This window comes from Solanum verrucosum, unplaced genomic scaffold, assembly GCF_900185275.1.
Source record: "Solanum verrucosum unplaced genomic scaffold, falcon-dt-bn FXZP01000022.1, whole genome shotgun sequence".
Classification (NCBI taxonomy): domain Eukaryota; kingdom Viridiplantae; phylum Streptophyta; class Magnoliopsida; order Solanales; family Solanaceae; genus Solanum; species Solanum verrucosum.
Window position 1 is genome coordinate 3,580,718 of NW_026020086.1, and position 21,172 is coordinate 3,601,889.

General features: G+C 27.5%; 1 long non-coding RNA gene across 1 annotated transcript; it reads left to right on the forward strand.

Annotated features, from left to right (window-relative positions):
- The first annotated feature begins 11,929 nt into the window (after positions 1-11,929).
- Positions 11,930-19,382, forward strand: LOC125824600 (uncharacterized). Its single transcript, XR_007442776.1, has 2 exons — positions 11,930-12,025; positions 18,948-19,382. It is a non-coding gene; the product is annotated as an uncharacterized LOC125824600 (long non-coding RNA).
- Positions 19,383-21,172: the final 1,790 nt, after the last annotated feature.

Genomic DNA, 21,172 nt, shown 5'->3' on the forward strand with positions numbered 1-21,172 from the left:
TATAAATATTCACTATGTGTGTGTGTGAAAAAATGGAAATTATATTTGTTGGTTTGTGTTTGAGATAGTGTAGATAAATGGTTGTATTTATAGAAAAAAAAAAAAGAATAACTACGCGTTTTGATGTGATTAATTGAATATAAGTAATTAAGGAATTAAATAATTAGCAAATAGAAGTTATGAAAGTTGACCATGTAAAAGGACAATAGAAAATAGTTATGTGTAATACCTCTATATATAATAATGCCAAACCTAATTTAACTAGGATTAGAAAACTTATTTTTATATTATTTAGACTAAGTATTCTAGTTTTAGACATGAATTAAATTAATACCAAATCCTAAACAAAATTTATTTCCTACTATAACTTTAATTATTATTCCAATTGTAGCTAGGTAAATTTTTTTTATGTATATATTACCATATATTGACACCTTTTGACTTCTTCTTAAAATTACTTTTTTATATTTTAAAACTCTCTAATAAAAATTTCAACAAATATCAAATCCTAAACAAATTTGGCTTCCTACTTTGATTCTGAATTATTATTCCAATAGTAGCAAGGTAATTAATTACTTTTCTTTTTAGGTATGGATTACAATATATTGACACCCTTTAACTTTTCGTGAATTTACATTTTTATATTTTAACATTCTTTAATAAAAAAATTCAACTACGCTATTAATATAATATAACATGAAAATTGATTGATTCCAAAGAAATATTGGCCGTTGTATAGAAATATCGTTATGAGTGATTAGGTCTGGTTGTATTTTAATATTTTCTGTTCATACGTATTATTTATTATATTTGTAGTGATTTTTTTATACGTAAATTTAAGGTTGGTAGTAAAAATTGGATTCACACAAAACTCCATATTGCAACGTTACGTATTAAAAGATTATTGTAAGCATAGTTTCGAAAGAAACTAATTAAATAAACCATGAAGAAAGTCATTAGATTTTTCCACAAAGTTTTTTACTATTTTATTTATGGATCAATATGATTAATTTTTCTTAAAAATAGATTAATATAAAAATAAAGCACAATTCCCTCGTTGGACTTGGTCATATTGTTTTTATTCCTCCTAATTTTTTAATCGGTACCTTAGAATTACTCATTCATGATTGATTAAATTTAGGAATGACAATGAAATGGGTGTGGGGTAAACCCATATTAACCCGCAAAGACTTTGGCCTGCTTCGCCCCATCCAACTCCTCATAACATAATTTTTTTTATTTTTACTCTGCTCCGTTTAAACTTGTCCCGCATAATTCCAACATTCTTCTCTATGTATTGACAAAACACTTATTCATGCTAGAAGTGAATTGATTCCTAGTAATTGATTCACACCTTGCAAAGCATGCTTTCCATACATCAACCTTCACGTTTTGGATGCCTTCACCAATATGAAATACTTCAATTTCCAAAAATATTTTGTACCCGCCCCTGCAAAAGGTCTAACCTGTCCCACCTCGCCCCGCTCCGCAAATACTACATTTTGTCCCTCCTCCTCCCTGCTCCATTGTCATCCCTAATTAAATTGATAGATTCACCCTCGGAAACAAGAAGTTCTGAGAGAAATAATATCAACCCCTTGACGTCCCTTCGATGCATTTGTTATGGTTATCTCATTTCTCCTTTTTCTTTTCATGTGGTTTTGCTTACATTACCTGATACTGTAGCATTAAAAATTGTATTCTTACTTTTTGTTGCGATCGAGATAAATCTAGCCCCTTCTCCTGTTTTGACCTACGTATATAAAATATTTTAAGAACTAAAGGGAAAGAATATCGTAAGATATTCATTTTGGGACCTGGTTAAATCTAGATTCATGCATTGTAAAATTTATTTCTGAGCGAATATTATAACAAGAATTTTTCCAATTTCAAAAGATCAAATTTAAGATGTCTGATTAAAGATAAAAAGATCTCAACTTTTTCATCACGATTCGTGTTGGTGGACTTGGTCATATTGATTTCTTATACAAGTCAAAATTAGTAAATAATTCATTAAAGGAAAATTCACACATATAACGAAGGAAGTTCAACGATGCATTACTTAGTTTTTGACGAAACAAAATTTTAATTATATATTAAGAACATAATATGTCTAAATAAACATATATTATTATTTTGTGTGTGTATTAGTATATGATTTTTCTAAAATATGTGTCATAAGCTATGTTTGAGCTAAAATTTTGTGGCTTTATTGGTGATGATATATTAAATGATACTCATTATTTTTTGAAAAGGCGGACACCATTTTTTTTAGAGTTTATCTATCACCGTTTGATTTACGAGAGTCAAATCATTTAATTTCATATGTGAATTTGTACATGAAAATTTCAACTTTATAAAAATAAAATTATATTTAAAAACCAAAAAGGTATTATGAATCGAAATAATATAAGATATTTAATAAAAGATATATATGAAAAAATTATGATCAATAAAAACGTATTTAAATCTCAAAATTCAAAAATATCATACAAATTGACACATAGAGAATAGTAATTATGTAATCGACTTTAATTAATTTGCAATTTTGATTTATTCATATTTCCATTGTCTCTATCATGAAGTTAATTAAAAGAATAAAAAGAAAATGACTACTTGTCACATCATTAAGGCGCAACCCTACCATTTGTACAGTAAAATTCTTAATGTTATTATTTTTTTAATTCTTCATGTGCAATTTGTTGAATAAGTCCTTTTAAGTTCCATGGAAATTTAGAATAATGTGTACATCTTTTAATTAATTATTATTCCTATTAATTGACTTGTACTAGATTGTGTTGTCTTTATCAATTATGAACTACCACTATGTACCAAATACAACTATTGTCACATTTAATATGTTATTAAATGTAGAGTCATAATTTTCACTAAAAAAAAAAAATAAAAAAAAATTAAAGAAATTCAATATTTATGTTATATACATGAAATTTTTTTGTATAATATAACATGTGGATTTGATATAAACCTTGTATTCTAATAAAAGAATTATTAAATATGTATAAAAATAATTTAGAATTTAATTAGTCACTAGCATAATTGATTAGGTTGTATCGTATAATTCAGAATTTATAGAGTTCAATTCATGCATCCCTCTCTATTTTATACAATGTAACCGATAAATTTTACGAATCGTGAATATTATCTAAATGATAATAACACGTAATCATTATAAATAAAAATGAAATTAATACTCCTTCTGTCCACAATTGTTTATCAGGGTAAGGTCATGCACATCCCTCAAGGAAAATTTAATACAAGGTGTAATTTGACTAATATAATCCTACTATATCAAGAATACCAAAAGTCCACATAACTTTTCAATTGAACTACACAATCATTAAGGGCAGAATTGGAAAAAAGTGACTAATTATTTCTTGATTGTTTAAATTGACAATTAATCTTGGACATCTATTTTTAGTATACCTGCCAAATAATTGTGGACGGAGGGAGTAACAAAATATATAAACTTTTATTTGTAAAACAACAAACATAATTGACCAATATCTTCAACTTTATCAATTTGGACAAAGATATAAATGCCGGTTGGTTTGGAACAACCAATTACTAATTTCTCACTCAACTCAATTCTTTCTATTTGTCCTTTTTTATCTTTGTGAATGAGTCATCATGTTCAATTTTCTTCCGTTGACAAGGAAATTCGCAATCGTTACTCTTCAGAATACGTAAAAAGTAAACTTAATTTTAGTATAATAAATCATATTCTTTTGTTTGTGTTTATTCAAAAGTCAAAACAATAGTGGACATATTTTTGGTCATAATACTAAAATTATTGTTCTGATACTTGTTATTTGAGTCGATTTTTTTTTTTAAAAAGTTTTCTTTTTATCACTACAAAATAATTTGGGTATACTCTACTATTATTAAACCCCGACTACCTATAATATTTCGCTAAATTTAAAGCATCGCAAAGAAAAAAGCAATAAAAGGGTAATATTGTCACAAATTTTGGATATATTGATAAAGGGAAGTGCTAAATGGCCAGAAAATTAAAAAAAACTATAATATTTTTTTTAATTTTAAAATAAACTGATATTTTTTAGTTAAAAGGTATTAAAATTAAAAGGGTAAAATGTTTTAAAAGGTAAAATAACATAGATAAAATATCATTCTAGTCAAATTCTGGCCAAAAAGATTTTTCCATTAATAAATTTCATCATAAAATCGTTAGAATTTAGTGATAGATCTTGCTCTTCATACGTATTATTCCGTCACAAATTTGTGTTTTTACTATATGGTATCGTTTAATTATATTTTGTTGATACATTGACATAGTCAAAGTTGAAAATCTAAGAAGAGAATTGCTTGAAAATGAAATTTAGAGGTAATACTTAGTGAGGGATATAATTTATTATAAATATTATTTTAGACTTTAGTTATATGATTTTTTATATTAAGAGATTGAGAAGAAATAATACAAGAAATCGATAAATAAATTATATAACTAACTTTGTATGATTACCTACTACTCATTTACTATATGTTGTGACGGTCAAAATATTCTATTGAAAGGTTCAATTCTTTCATATGCAATACATTCCACTATAAACAATTTTGGGGTACGTTTTCCACTCGATATTTGGTATATATATGGAGCACGATTAATTTAAATTTGTGGTGGAAAGTTTTACTTTGGAAAATAATGTGTTATGTAGTAAAAGTGAATTCATACTCAGGGTTCGAAATCGAAATCTTTAGTTAAAGATGGAGGATTATTTACCACTTTATCACCACAACATTTGATGTAATAGATGAGTAGACACTATCGAAAATAGTCTTTTTATCTCCAAATTAAAATAAAATATGCATACATTCTGCTTTTCATAAATCTTACCCGTGAAATTACATTGATTACGACGTTATTGACTTGGGAAGTAATAATTAAACTACTAAAATAAAGACTTTATTAGGCAGTTAGTAATTTGTCTACACAACTAAATTCTTTTTTATTTTGGTCAAGTCGTGAATAACATTTAATGTGCCTTTTTCATATTTCTGGTCAATTATCCTAGATTTTAGGGGTCCTTGACTTGACTTTGTTCTTTTTAAAAAATAAAACTTTTTTTTTTGGTTATATTGCATGGTCTTCTTTTGTGAATAAAGATGTCTAGGTACATTGCATGTTATTATATTGTTAACAATATAATGAAAATTTGTATATTATAAAACTACATAAAAAATTACAAGTCATAATAATTAATAATTTAAAATATTTAAAATTAGGTATATTAAAAAATTATGATGAAAAAGAATTGTTTGCCTGTCAAAATCTGAATGATGTCATATAAATTAAGACCGAGAGGAGTATCTAATATTTCATCGCTTTATGAGCTTATAGTCATGACTTTTAGAGTAGCACTCTTCTAAATCCTACTGCAAATTATAATTTCATTATTCACAATAAATCCCAAATTCCCAATAAATTTAGAAAAAGATTTTTACTAAAATTTATTTTTTGCTTAAATTTCTTTTATCAAATGGTTTGATTGTTTGGTAATTAATTATACACGAAAATAAAATCAAAACTCAAGATAGGATATAGAAAAATAAATTAGTTAGCAAATAAAAAATATAACCTAACAACCCATAAATCACTTGTTATTCACAACAAGAAATTAAAATTGGTCATTGTTGCTTTTGTTTTATTTGTTGATTTTGGGTAGAGCTGTCAAAAAGGGTCGGCCCAGCCTCACCCGGCCCAAGCGTTCGGGCCAAGGAATTTGAAGGGCTAGGGCGGGCAGACCCTTCATTTGGTAGGGCCTGAAAATGCTCAACCCAACCCAACCCTAGAAGGGCCGAGGGCTGGGGCGGGCTAGCCCTTCGTTTTATTTTATTTTTTATTTTTTTCTTTTCAAACTTGTAATTCTATAACATCAAAAAAATGAGAAGATTTTTCAAATCAAATATGGCAAACAATGGTGTTGTTTCAATAGCACTAGCAAAAATTTAGTGTAATTAGCATGTATCTCGCATACCAGTTCTGCGAGTGAGATAAGAGAGTGACAAGCAAGATGGGAGGGAGGCGAGGGCGCGAGATTTGTATATGTATCATAGATACATGCGAATCTAATCTAGAACAAATTAACCTAATTTTGAGTCCATATATTCCGAGATACATGTATCTAGGTACGAAGATTCATAATATTACAACATAGCGTGTATTCAAATTATTAGATTATATACTAGTGAGATTATTGTAAATTACTCTTGAATAAAAAGTTTTGGCCCATGGGCCGACCCCGTCCCTGCCCCGATCAAGCCTCAATGGACAAAGGCTTATATGGGCTGGGCTTATAAGTCCTAGTTTAAATGGACTTGAAAAATCTTATCCCAACCCTACCCCAATAACTGGTAGGGTTGGGCCAGCCCCATGGGCTAAGCCCATTTTGACAGCTCTAATTTTGGGCTTAGACCTGAATTGACATTTTGATGGACTTTTTTTTTTCACATATGAATTATAAATAAAATTTGATGAAAACATATATAAAATATTTAATAATATTTATAAAAAATAAAATATTATATATATAATTATAAAAAATATGTGTAGGAGTTGTTGGTTTGGTTATTTCTTCTGGGGTTATGAATCGAACCAAATATTAATCACTTTTTTTTAAATGTAAAACCAAATCAAACCTAAATAAAAAATTGGTTATCTAATCATTTGAATTTTTTTAATTTTTTTTTTTTCAGATCAATTCTTTTGGAATTATATTCTGATTCATAAGATAATAATGTGTCCCCAAATTGTTATTGGACCAGTATGCAATATACAACCACAATTATTCTTTCATTCCTAAATGGTTGTTAAGGAATCTATCGATTTTTTTTTTAATTCTTAGCCAGAATTTCAAGTTTGAATTTTAAAAATGAGAAAATTCGAATAAAATAGGAGATTTTTTTTTTTTAATTCTTAGCCAGTATGCAATATACAACCAGTATGCAATATACAACCACAATTTTTTTTTTAATTCTTAGCCACAAGGAATATTTGGGTGAATTTTTTCCCTAATCTTTGTATTACGTTCAGGGTTGCGTATGGTTGATGATAGGACCGTGGTTAAATAGGAGAAAAATCGTGGGTAAGCTGTATTTTTTGTATCTCAAAGTATTTTTCACATTAAAAAAATGAAAACAACATTATGGAGCGAATTTCTAACTCTTCCATACATATGACCAAAAAAAAATTCAACAAAATAATTGTTGTACATGTAATGTATTAATATTGTATAAATAGTAATTCAATGTATCAGTATTGTATACATAGTGTATAATTATGTATACATGATATATATCTATGTATAAAGAATATACATACATCCATATGCATTGTTTATACAATACATTATATAAAGGGTGAATTTCAACTATATACAATAAAATTATTAATTTACTATAAATACAGTTATGTCTTATTTACATAATAGTCAAAAGTCATAGGAAGTATACAATGCCGAAAGTCATAGAAAGTATATAGTGATTATACAATACAACTACAATAACTATATAATATAGCTTACATATACATGAACTATACACTGACTAAACATTAAGATACACTCAAAAACTGAATAGAGCTAAACTATACATGAAGTATACACTAACTATTTAATCTCGATCAACTCCAAATCACTTCTAAACAGTCTCAAATCTCAGTTACGAAACCTCTCGATGTTTTGAATATTTGATATATAATTTGCTCGAAACAATTTACGTTTATGGTACGTCAAATCTTAAATCAAGCAAGTTTTATTGTGGTATGAAGAGATCACGAGACAAAGTGAAATATACCATTCTTTGATCTTAGAGGTTGTACGATAAAATCTGATGTCTTTTTTATGAGATTTCGCTTTTTCATCTTGTTCTTAAAAGCTATAGGAGCTTGAAGAAGAAGAAGAAGAAAAAGAAGGTTGGAGCGCAAATTACAAATACAAATACAAATACAAATACAAATACAAATACATATATTTTCATTCTATACACTTATAATTATACAAATACAGATCTTATTATATAAATTACAATGTATAAATGAATTTATACAAAACTAAATAATTTGTATAAAATTGGATGTTGGTAGATTATATAAATCAAAAGCTCCATAGCAAACATAAAATTTTCTATGGAGCGCAATTATGCAAACTATAACAATAACATATAAATATGATTTTTATGTTTGTTATATGTGAAAGTTGCTAAAAAAAATAAGGTTGAATGACCATTTTAGGTAATTTAAATAAATTGGGCTAAAAAGATGGTAAGTAAACCTTATGGGCTGACATTTTGCTTAATTTTCTCAAAAATATTTGACCCAATCCTTATTTAATACGGATAAAAATGAGTAAGTTCAATGAATAATATGAATATTTATATTATCCATTACTTCTGTTATGTAAAGAAATAAGTACTTTCAGTTTACAAGGGTGGTGAGTTATGACTTTGTGTAGGCTTAGGAAGACATGGAAGGCCTAAAAGTATTCATAATCCTTTTTTTCATTTGATTTCCACTCGGTGTTTGAATCTGTTTTGAGACTGATTAAATTGGATTCATCATAAAAGTTCCACACGGAGAGATAAAACGTTTCTCATCTAAAGCTAATTCATACACAAAATTTAAATTCAAAATCTCTAATTATTTTCATCTAATTACTCTTAAAGGAAACCCTTCATCTTTCTTTTTTTTGCAATACAAATATAATTTCTATGTTTTCATCTCAAAATAGTTAATTTTTTGAAGTAAAAATCTTTAAATTCTTTCGCTCAATTTGAATATATTTCCTTCAATATTTATTAAGAAGGAAAGAGAAACAAAATAAAAGGTATTTTCTCCTTAAATTATTTTTATACATAGTGTTCAAACTCATGTGTCTTTTAGAATCAGATGATTCGAACTCGACAAGCTATCTTTCTTGTAAAGTATGTGAGGGGTCGAGTGCCCGCTTCTTCCTAGTATCGATCTCACGACCCGTGTACCAATTTCGATTCAACTGTTAAGGTATTATCTATTCTGAAACTAGATTTGCATGAATTTGTCTATTTTCATCCATAAGATGCCTCAACAATTGACTCTGAACTCATTCTTATAAGGTTTCTAACTTTCTTCTCCTATTCCAATTTAAAATTCGTCTAAGATGTAATATGCACTCCTTCTCCAGGGTTCAGAAGCTTGCTCTCCGTCATGAATGTCACCATCCACATCGTGAGATTGAATTATTCGAGATTTCAAAATAGATACTAAACCCCGAATTAAAAAAAAAAAAACTTTCAAAGACTGTTCCTCACGTGACCTAAAGGGAAAAGAGGAAAAACACACATGGTCACAACTCTAATAAATCTAACTATAACGTGGTCTAATCATATCAAAATAATCTTTTTAACTAATTATATCACTTTAATTATTTTACTTTTTGTCTTTTAAATTTTATATTATTCTTTTCTCTATTAACGTCAGATATAACGGCTGCTTTTTCTAAACATAATTGACTATATATCCTATTGCATGATTTAGTGTGAGCTAGGGGTGTGCACTATTCGGATTAAACCGAATAACCAAATCAAATCAAACCAAATTTTTATTTGGATTGGTTTTTTGGTTTTTCGGATTGGTTTTGGATTAATAAATTACTTTGTTTGTTTTTTTGGTTTGGTTTTGGATTTTAAAAAATAAAAACCGAAAAAAACCCGAATTATATATATATATAAAAAGTTTAGGTTTAGAATTAAGTTGGAGTTAACCACTTTTGTCCTTTTTTGGTTATTGCCTTTCATCATGATTACGTTTATATTTTATATTTGAACATCTATAATAGGTATAATTATAAGTATTGTGTTTTAAGTTTACTTATGATTTATATTATAAAGTATATTTAAGAGAATCAATATTATTACTTTGGTTATGTTATTAATTATTGACATAACCGAATATCCAAATCGAAAAAAGCCGAACCGAATAAAGAAAAACCAAACCAAACCAAATTTATTTTGGATCGGATTGGGTTACACTTTTACAAACCAAAAACCGAAAAATCCAAACCGAATAGTGAAAAACCAAACCGAAAAACCGAATGCACACCCCTAGTGTGAGCTAGGTGGTCCAAGTTTTTAGTTTAATTAGCGATGTTCGAAATTTTCTGATTCAATTAATTTAGATTAGTATTATATGGATATCTATCTTAAATGGAAAAGTATTTGTACTAAAAAAATCACTCTTAAAATTTAAAATCGAGATCTGTGATTAATATAGCAAAGTGTTTCAAAGATAAATTCAAAAATTAAAATTTATGAATCCCTAATACATACAATAATAATTTGATTCAAGATCGAGTATTTATGGACATCCACTAGTGGAGGATTTCTGTTTTTATATCTCTAAATCGTAAGAAAATATAATCATCGTAATACTGAATTGTATTTTCGTCACTTTATGTAAACAATTGTTTTTTCACTCTTTTACAATAACCACATATGGTGAAAAAAATATTGAATTTAAGTGAACCATAAATTGTTAGATTTGTTTCTAAAAGGATCATCTTATTTGTTTCACACAAAAAAAAAAACCATGAATTATAAGCTGATAAGTTTTATAGTTAAATAGCAAAATTTATTTTAATCTTATTCAACGACAAAATTAATAATATATTATTAAAATAAAAATTAATTACAAATTATTTAGCGATAGAGTAACGATGAATTTCGTAACTAATTTTCGACAACAATGTTTGGATAATATGGTCCAATTTCTTTTTGCTATTACTACTCATTACTTATAAAGCAACAAAAGATTAGAAAAACCAAAAGAAATTGGTTTCATTATAAAAAGTTCTGAAATGGCTTTTTGGCCCAAATACTTTTTTTTCTCTATCTTTGCTTTTATTTATTTTTTGTTTTTTCTATTTCTTTATGAATGAATATTGCTTTTTCTATTTCCAAGAGATAACTATTTTTTTTATTTGTATCTTTTATTTTTATATTTATAGATTCCAAATTAGGTTTGACCCTATGTATGCTTTTGTTCTTTTTGTCTTTGTGTTTCCTTCAAATATTGAGTTATTGAAAGGACAAAAAACGTTTATATTTCATCATTGCATTTGTATTGATAATAATTAGTTCATAATTTATTCAGTCGAAGTTTATCGAAAAAAATGTGTACGCATTACATTTGATATGTTATTATTATTATAATTCATAATTTGAAATGAAGGCAATAATTGTTTCAAAACTATATAATAAAAAAAAGCATAAGATAGTATACAATATTGAGTTATATGTTGACATGTCTAAACCACATGCCTCTCATGTGCAAGATAGATTTTTCTTATAAACCAAATACATGAATAAAAAAAATAATCAATAATGAATGGTGGTGAAACTTAAATTCGGAGAATTTTTTTGCTCTGTTACAATATTGAAGTGTGTAATTGTCTTACCTAGACGTTTAAAATATATTAATTAAAAGATCAAACATTTATTTACTTAATCATATTCTCAATAATTTATAACGTAGTTAAAATATATTAATTTTCACACAAAATTCTTTTTCTTTAAATTAAATTTCCAATTTTCTCAACTTTTTCTTCTGCAAAAAGCATTTTCACCAAAAGGCCTCTCAATCCACTATAATTGTCAGCTTTTTTTTTTCTTTCTTCTCCAGGTTTTTTTAGAGAAAAAAAAAGAAGGAAAATCCCAAGTTTCATAGAATAACAAAAAGAAAAAGCTGAAAATGAAATCTCGTTCACAATTTTATTTTTCAAGAAAAAGAAAAAAAAATCAATTCTATTGTAAAGTGTTAAAGATATGCAACCCCTTTTGCTTTTGATTATTTTTCCTTTCATTTTTTTAATTAATTAATTCTTTTCTTCTTTATATACAAATATATATACTCCTTCTACTAGTACTATTTCTTTTCTTAGTTTCCAAACATACAATAAGTTTTGTATTAATGGATCCATGCACAAGTTTTTTGCCTCTATTAATGGAAATTTGAAAGGTACTCTTCATTTCTCTTTTATATATATATATACATGTTGTGTTGGTGTTTGTTTTTGGTATAATTATCTATCTTCAGAATATACTGAATCGATTAATTTAGATTCATGTTGTATTTTAAGATCGAAGCTTGATGTATAATTATGGATTCAACAGTACCTAATAGCTTCTAGTTAGTGGTGTAGCCACACATAATAAAGAATGAGTATGTGAACACCTTTCATCGAAAATTGTTATAATATATATATGAATAAAAAAATATGGAATTGTGTCGCATAGTAGGGGCGGAGCTAGATGTATAGGTATAAGGTATGGGTTTGGCACAACCTAATGTTGTAGCCACGTAATGAAGGGTGATTAGTTAAACACTCTTCATTAAAAAAAATAATTTTTTATATTAAAAATCATTATATATATATGAATTAACAAAAAAAAAATTGATTTCGCTACTGCTGTAGCTTAGGCCAAAAACTATGTTTTTTACATTAAGAGATTTACAAAATAGGTATAAAAAATTAATCCAAAACTCACAAACTCAAATTCAAGACCTTTGTTTACCTCGTAGAGCGATATACGAGGATATTTATACTTCCTATTAGGAATTTCTTTGTTTTCAAAACTCTAGCTCGAAACTTTTAATTAAGAATAATTAGATCATATCCTTTGATAGTACGAATCCATAGATCGATTAATAGTATGAATCCATCCATACATACATATAACGAATTCATTATCTATTCTCAAAAACTCGAACTCGAAATCTTCTTTTATGCTAAAAATAAGAGTTCAATTGAATTCACTTGCAACACTCCATGTTATACATGGCAGTGATAAAAGGGACAGATACAAATACAGGAAAAGTAGGGTTTGATCTCAGAAAATATCTGTTCTGAAAATGATTGATATCTGTGCATATATTTTTATATTTATACATAAATATATATATTAACTTATTTAGTTCTTCTTTTGTCTATATTTATGATAAATATTGAACTTTCTCCATATGGGGTTCTTTGCTTTATAGTCTTTAGGATTCTATCATTTCCTTGAGTTCCATTTTGGTGTATAATAATTGTATTAACAATCATTTACGTTGTTCGATTTTTCATAAAATATATTAAAAGCTATGTATTAATCTTTTTTAAAATATATTTTTTTAAAGATCTTTGAATGTGACATCATTTTTAAAAAAATAATCGAGCAACATAAGTAATTAGTTACTTCAATCATTTTCTTAGAGTTCCATTTTGGTGCATAAGAATTGATCTAGGAATTGGTTAGCATTAAATTTATTTCCTTTCTTTTTTACATTATTGATCTAGCAATTAGTTAGCATTTAATTTTTTTTACCTTTTAATGTTTTCTTGGATAAAGAACTATAGTTGTTTTCCTCATTTTAGTAAATCCCAACTCTGTTTTTAAAAATTTATTTCTATATATATTTTTGTTTGTTCACACTTATCTATATCTATCTATTAATTAATGACTAATGAGTTGTCCTAACGAACTATACATGATATAAAGTCGTTTGATAATTTACATTTTTCTCTTACCCAAGCTTTATGAATTGATAGAGAGAGAGTGAGTAGCATACACATTTTATAGTTTTCACCAGCTTTCCCTCTATTAAAAAAATTAGATCATACCTACTCTTTGTGTCTAGGGATTTTTATTAGCAACTAATAAGGGCTCGAACATTTCTAGAATGAAGTGTGATCACAACTTAAGCTCTTGATATACATTGTTCACTTTGGCCCAACAGGCCTCACGAATTTATTTTGGGGATACATCATCATCCATCTGGAAAGTGTGCATACCAGGTAAACGTGTGCTATATCTTATAAAACTCTTCATTTTCTATCTCCGTATGATGTAGTGGGTATTTGTCTAAGATGTAACACATTCCTTTTTTCAAAATCTTGTTTAATTTAAACTATATACAAACAAAAAAAAATATTTTAGTGTTTGTACTAGCAAACTTGGATATTTCAAATTTTCACCTATAATACGTTTATTAGAAACATACTTGACCTAAGTGAGACAAGTTTTAAATCCTTGACCTAATGGAAACAGAAATCTAATAAATACAGTAAATAAAATCACATCATAATAAATGTGCCATCAGTTGTAAATACTGTTCTGGCAGATGTTAGTAATTGCAAATGGGGTAGGAAAATCATGTACCTCTTCTTACATTATTTTTATCTATCAACTTTTAACTCATTACCTAATAATCGGATCCGAATTCAAAATTTAAAGTTTATACGTCATGATAATCCATCGCTTTTTATAAAACTTACTCATTTATACTATTAGTTTGCATCATATTTTAGTCGACTAGCCACTTTTCAGCTTTGTAATAGTAAAATAGTCATTCAGAGTTTCAAATTTCATAAAATAATCGTTATTATGGGGTTTGAAATTTGAAGGATATGATGAATCAATATAATAACGTCTTAGAGTTTCACCAATTGAATTTAAAACAATCTATTTATCCTACAAAACTAGAGGTGAGATTTGCGTTCATTCTATCTGAATTATATTAGATATATTATTAATAAAATAATTATTTGTGTATTTTATTTTTATCTCAATATATAAAATTCAACCAAAACTATTAAATTCTACTGAATAGTATAATAAATAATATATCTGCCCTAGCTTTTATAGTGTACAAAATTCACACTATTCATGTTTTTTATAGAGTTTTTGGCTAAAATCATCCCTCAATTAAGACTCAAATCTAATGTACATCCTTATATTATCTAAGTTAGTAAAAACCATCCTTATACTATCTAAAAAATAACAAAAGTCATCCTTCAGACTATTTTTGTTAGGAAACTGATTGAACCAATAAAAAATACATTTTTTTAATTTGTTCACCATGTCTTAGCTACGACAAGAAGATCAAAGTTACCTAAAAAGGATAAGGATATGCATAGGAAATGAATCTTTCATTCTCAAAATTTAAATTTGTGTATTGTTAGTTTATGTGTTTCTTGCATTATCAAGTACATTGACTTGCAACAATACACAAGTCTTGAAATATTTATATAGTAGGTTCCGATGGTAGAAAGATTATGTAAAAATTCATTTTACAATGCAATTCACATTTTATACAATGTATAGAAATGTTTGAAATTTTGTGAAATTACATAGGTATTTAGTTATGAAAAAAATTTAATTACTTTATTTGAAAATTTTGAAGTTGGAGTTGTATTTGGCCATACATTTTACAAAGAATATTTAAAATTTGAATATATTTTATCTGAATATGATTTAAACACTCAATTTCTAAAAATTAAAAAAATCACTCAATTTGACTAGCTTGACCATGTGTACATATATTCATTCGACTTGACACATTTTTTTGTTGGTGGCTTGAGTTTCTTAAAAAATATAGACAAAAGGATGAATCGTGCAACTTTTTGGATAATATAAGAATATTTTTTGTTCACTTAAATAACACAAGGATGTATTTTAGGTTTAAGTCATACTTTAGGGATGATTTTTGCTAAAAACTCATTTTTATATGAATCAAGTTGCTTTTATCTTATTTCACAAGATACTAATTTCACTTTTTTTTTAATAAATTGTTACTCCCTCATAATTGTTTTGATAATGTATTTTTTTTTATAATTATATAATATTAAGTAAAAATTTATTTTAAAAAAAATAAAATGTAAAAGTTACTTAGTGGGACCATTATTTTTCAAACCTTTTGGGCCCACAAACACTTATTATATTTGACTAAAAGAGTCAACAAAAACGAAGTTTATTGGGAAAAGTAGCTAATTAGCATTCTTGTTTAGTTCCCCCTATTGAGTCCAACAAATGAATGTTGTTAGGCCACAAATTCTTGGATTTTGCTTTGGTGATAGTCTCGAGAAACATAAATAAAGAATATAAAAAATAATTAAATAATAAAAGTTAATAATAATAATAATGAATTATTTTATTTAATTTTATACGTAAAGTATAGAAAAGATAGAATGTATGCCGATCATATTTCTATATTTATGAGATAGAGAATTTATTTCTCATAGATCTTTGATTCTAGAAGGCATAAAACAAAGCATGAAATAAAGAAAAATAAAGACAATAATAGCAAATAAACAAAATTATCACAATATATAATATAATTATTTATTGATTTTTTCTTGAAATTGATGCCCTTTTAGTCAGTAGAGTCAGGTCATCTCTCATTAAAAAAACTTGTACTATAATAATAAATAAATATAATATACACTACTCAAAAGCTGCAAAATATATATATACATTTTGAATTAGTGTTAACATATTGAAAAAAATGACTTATTTTTATAAAAAATAAATAAACTTTGAACCTCCCTTTTATTTATTTATTTATTTATTTATTTCTCGTGTAGTCTTTGACATCTTTATTAAGGCTTCACTAAATTCAGACTAAAACGTTGGAAATTTTCACATTTGAAAGGTAAACGCTCTTTGACAATTGCAACTACATATTCTTAATTCAAACGTGAAACCTCTGATTATAATGAAAAAGTGTTTACCGCTTCATCTTAATTTCTTTCTTTTTTTGGTTGAACCTCTTTTCTTGAATGTGTAATGTGCATCAGTATCTAGGGAGGATAGAAAGGGAAATTAGTAATAAATGAAGGCTAAATAAAGGAAAGAAAATAAGACAGAGATTGCTTGTGCAAATCTAGATAAATTGGGAACTGGACTTTTGAGGCAATATAATGTAAGGTGTGAAGTGAAAAAAATTGGGAAATTGACCCAAGGGTGTTTGTCTTGAGGGGTGGGGGGTGGAGGAAGGGTAAATTTTATTTGTATTAGGTATTTATATTAAATTTATCATATGATTAAATGAGATGAAAACTTAATTATGAGTTGAGTGATATATTTTATATTCAAATAAATATATACTATGTATTTTTTGATTTAGTATAAACATATAACAAATGACTAATATAGTGTTCACTCAAATATCTTTTGAGGGGAGGGTTGGAAGGTCAATTGACACATTTTGAGTACAATTTAAGAGCTTAATAGGTCGAATTTTTAGCTGAAGTGTCTAAGTAAAATATTCAGAATAACCAATCATATTCAACCATTTAAGAAATTCGTCTGAAGTCTATCCTAATGGTCAACTTAAACTTGGAAAACTGGTAAATAATGACCTCGCCTTTTCTATCCCTCCCTACTTAAATACTAGACAAAGTTCGTTCGACATATTACTCAACTTGTGACCTAAGCCTCACATATATTAACCTTTGTCAATTGAGCTAAGAGGGTGTTTGGATTGACTTAAAAGTTGATCAAACCTACTTATAAGTCAGTTTTTTATTTCTGAAAGTGTCTGACAAGTATAAAAAATAACTTAAAATAAGTTGAGAAGTGTTTGGTAAGGTCAAGAATGACTTAAAATAAGTCAAAAACCAAACGTAGGTCTCCCCCTACTTTTTTTTTTTGACTTAAAAGTCATTTCAGTTTGACTTTTTATTTTTGACTTAAAAACTATTTTTTTTAAGTCAATCCAAATGGACCCTAAGTCTTGAGGAGAGGATGGGGGGAGGGGGTGTATCTACCTAATTTGATGGACATAGTTAACATGCACCGATGAGTGAAATAACAAAAAACGAAATGAAATAATTGAGGTACAAGTAAGGTAACACGAACACCAGAATCATCTGAAAAAACATCTATAAAATTGAAAGATTTATAAATGAAATAGTCTCAAGCTCCCGTTCGGTCACAGATTTCTGGAGTAGATTTAAAAATTTTAACTCTAAATATTTGTTTCGCCATGAAATTTGAGCAGATTTTGAATATTTGATCAGACTTCCACTTATAAAACTTCAATCCTTTTCCAAAACGTCAAAACACAATTTAAAAAAAAACTCAAATTTTCAAATTTCAACTTTAGAATCTACGATCTCAAATCTTGTTTAGCTTACTTGTTGAACTAAAGAGGTGTGGGGTTTTATTAGTGTCAATCAATGTCAAGCCCATGCCCAAATAACATAACACAAAGCTAACACTATTGGCTTCATTATGTTTGTTTAATAAGACAGATAGTCACACTGTGTTGGGAATAGACATATACAAACTTACAAGGCACAAAGGATTTCTCTTTCAATGTCCTTAAATTGTCTCCTTAACCTTCTTTTTCCCCTCTCTTCCTATCACACCTAATTCCCTCATAGACTTAGTAGTAAGTACTACCAACACATGATTTTAAGGATAGGACAACTTTGCTCATCAAACACCCTCTTTTTATCATAAAGGTTGTGAAGAAAACAAAACAAACAAAGAAGTTTCACTAAAAGGGAGGAAGGGTAAAGGTCTCTTCATTCTTGATAAAAAGTCTGGAGTTCAAATCTTGAAATGAAGTAAAGATCTCTTCATTCTTGACGAGAAGTCTCGGATTTAAATCTTGAGATGGAGCTTTTTTTTTTGGGGGGTAGGAGCCACTAAGTGTTTCATGTAATGGTGTGTAGTGGAATGGTAATGGAAAAGTCTCAAGTTCGAATCATGAGATTTCCTTTGGTAAGGAGTACTAAAACTCTCATAATTGACCTTTTTATTTAGTAGAAAGTGCTAAAGCTGTAATCTTTTTATCGACATGAATCTGAATTAGTTAGAAAATAAAATTATATGACATATAGTAGTACTATATAAATTGCTCGAACTTTTTTAAAATGTTATCGCATCCTACTTTTTGAAGGATTAGACACTTTTCTAATAACATTTTTGAAGAGCCTGAACAATGTATCACAGTAATGATAGTACCTACACACCATTTATCAGCCCCATGTTTTTCACCTTTCTTGGTTCATGTGACACCCCAAAAAATGCACCAAAAAGACAAAATCAAACACCTTTTTATTTTTTTTGTAAATGGGATTCTTTAAAAATCTCATCTTTTTTTTTTGTAGGACTTATTTTGGTGCTGAAAAAAAATTGGTGGAAAATTATCAAACAGTTGGTGTGCAATGAAGGTTCTTGTTGATTTTGGTTCTGTAGATTTCAAGAAAATGTCAGAAATGCAAATGCAGAAAGTACTTACTTTGTGGGTTTCAAAGTTGGATTTTTTCTGCTTAAAATGGATTTTTCCGGCGGTTTTTTCATCAGTTCTTGATTTCCCGGTGGATTGACGGCGGTGGACGGTGGTGATATTGGCGGGGACGGCTCAATCTTTTCTCTCTGAAAATGGTACTTTTGTATATCATTTTGATCTTGATTTTCACTTTATTTTTCTACAATTAATTTTGGTGTTTTTTAATGTTATTTTTGTTGTAGAGAATTTGGAATTAATTGTATTATTAGTATTATCTTTTGGAAGAAGAAAAAAAAAAATACAATTATATAGGGTTTATGCATATTATTACTTGATTTAGTTGCTAAATAATATGACTATAATCATTTTGTTATGTTTTATCTGAGTCGAGTGTTTATTAGACTATTTACCTTTCTCGATACTAAGGGCAACATTATATTCTACTCTTTTTAGATTCTACTAGTAATATTATACTGAATATATTGTTATTGTATGAAAAGATTGATATCAAAGAGACGTTTATTGAATTCTCAAAATTTGAAATGTTACATATAAATTAAAATGGAGGATGTATTTGATTTATTTGTTTCTATGTATAAAAAGGGAATTTGAAACATCAATTTTTATGTTGAATAGTTAATTGTTTTTTATTTTTGAAATTTGGATCTTGGATGTGGGGTAGTTAAACAGTGAGATGATGACATAACAAAGGCTAGTAGATGAAATTACTAGGTTTGCATTTGCTAGAATAGGACAATATATATAGTAGTAGAAATTTGGGTAAAATTTTATTGATATCGAATGTGTATATATATGATATGTATCTTTAAATACATGTTGTTTTACTAAAGATAGCTAGTCGATACATATTATTTTATTTAATTATTATAAATTAACATAATTTGATGTAAATATCAGATGTTGATCAGTTTATCTCTGATTAAATGATGTTTTTTGTTTACATAAAATAAAATGGAGAAAGTTTGATATAGAAATTAGAAATAATAGTATAAAGATTTTCTTTTATGGGAAAAAAAGATTTTTAGTAGTTTAAATCACCTTATCATATCCATACATTGCATTTTATTCTTCCTTTTTTTTTTGGTCAAAATTGATATGTTTAGTTTTTTGTTTAAAATTTGGCATTTTGTTTTCTTCTATGCACGTGAATTTTGGGAGTGATTTTTTGGTTTGTATTTTTATGGGGCCCTAAATTGAGTGAGAATTTTCCATGAAATGGATCATATTTTGGACCTATTGTGATCTTGAAATATAGTTTTGGACCTATTGTGATCTTTGAAATATAATTTTGGGTGACTTTTGTCTTTTCTGAAACTTACAAATTTTATATCTAGTGCTTTGAAATATTTTGTATTTCTGAGTTGTGTTTTCCACTCTCAAAACACCCTGTGGTTGTTTTGGATCCATACATATGAGCCCTTCCTACATATCTAACCAGCTCGCGTGGTTTATTAGTTTCGTTAACTAGACCAAAAGAGTAATTTTGTGTCTTTCATATTGAGTCATTGAAGCAGCACATCGTGTTACAATCGAACACTTTCACCGTGCTATGAGCAGACAATTAGAAAGAGCTAGGGGTGGGAGGTAGAGACAGATTCAATAGTAACGTTATTTTGTGTGATGTGACATCGGGTTCTAGTCGTGTAATCAAATATTTAGATATTTAACGTAGCAATAGTAATATCGTCTCTGTGTGTTTTTATAGATTACGGGTTCAAGTCGTGGAATGAGCTACTAATACTTCTGTTAGGAAAGACTTCCTATGTCACACATCTTTGTGGTGCGACTCTTTTCTAGATCTTGCGTGAACGGAGGATAAAAATGATTTTTCATATAATTGAGGAGTAAATATGAGCTATTTACCGTCCTTGTTTGTCAATATAAGACAGGCCAGAATTTTATTTACCGTGGATATATAAACCAAAATATTTCCACCTGGGTGTAAAACTGTAAAATTGTTTTTAACAATAAAAATAAATAATTGCTCAATAAACTTCCAAATTTGCAGACTGAACATTTAAAATAAAATAAAATATCTTACACTGTATTATCCTCTCCTTTTTTTTTATTTTGGGTCCCATT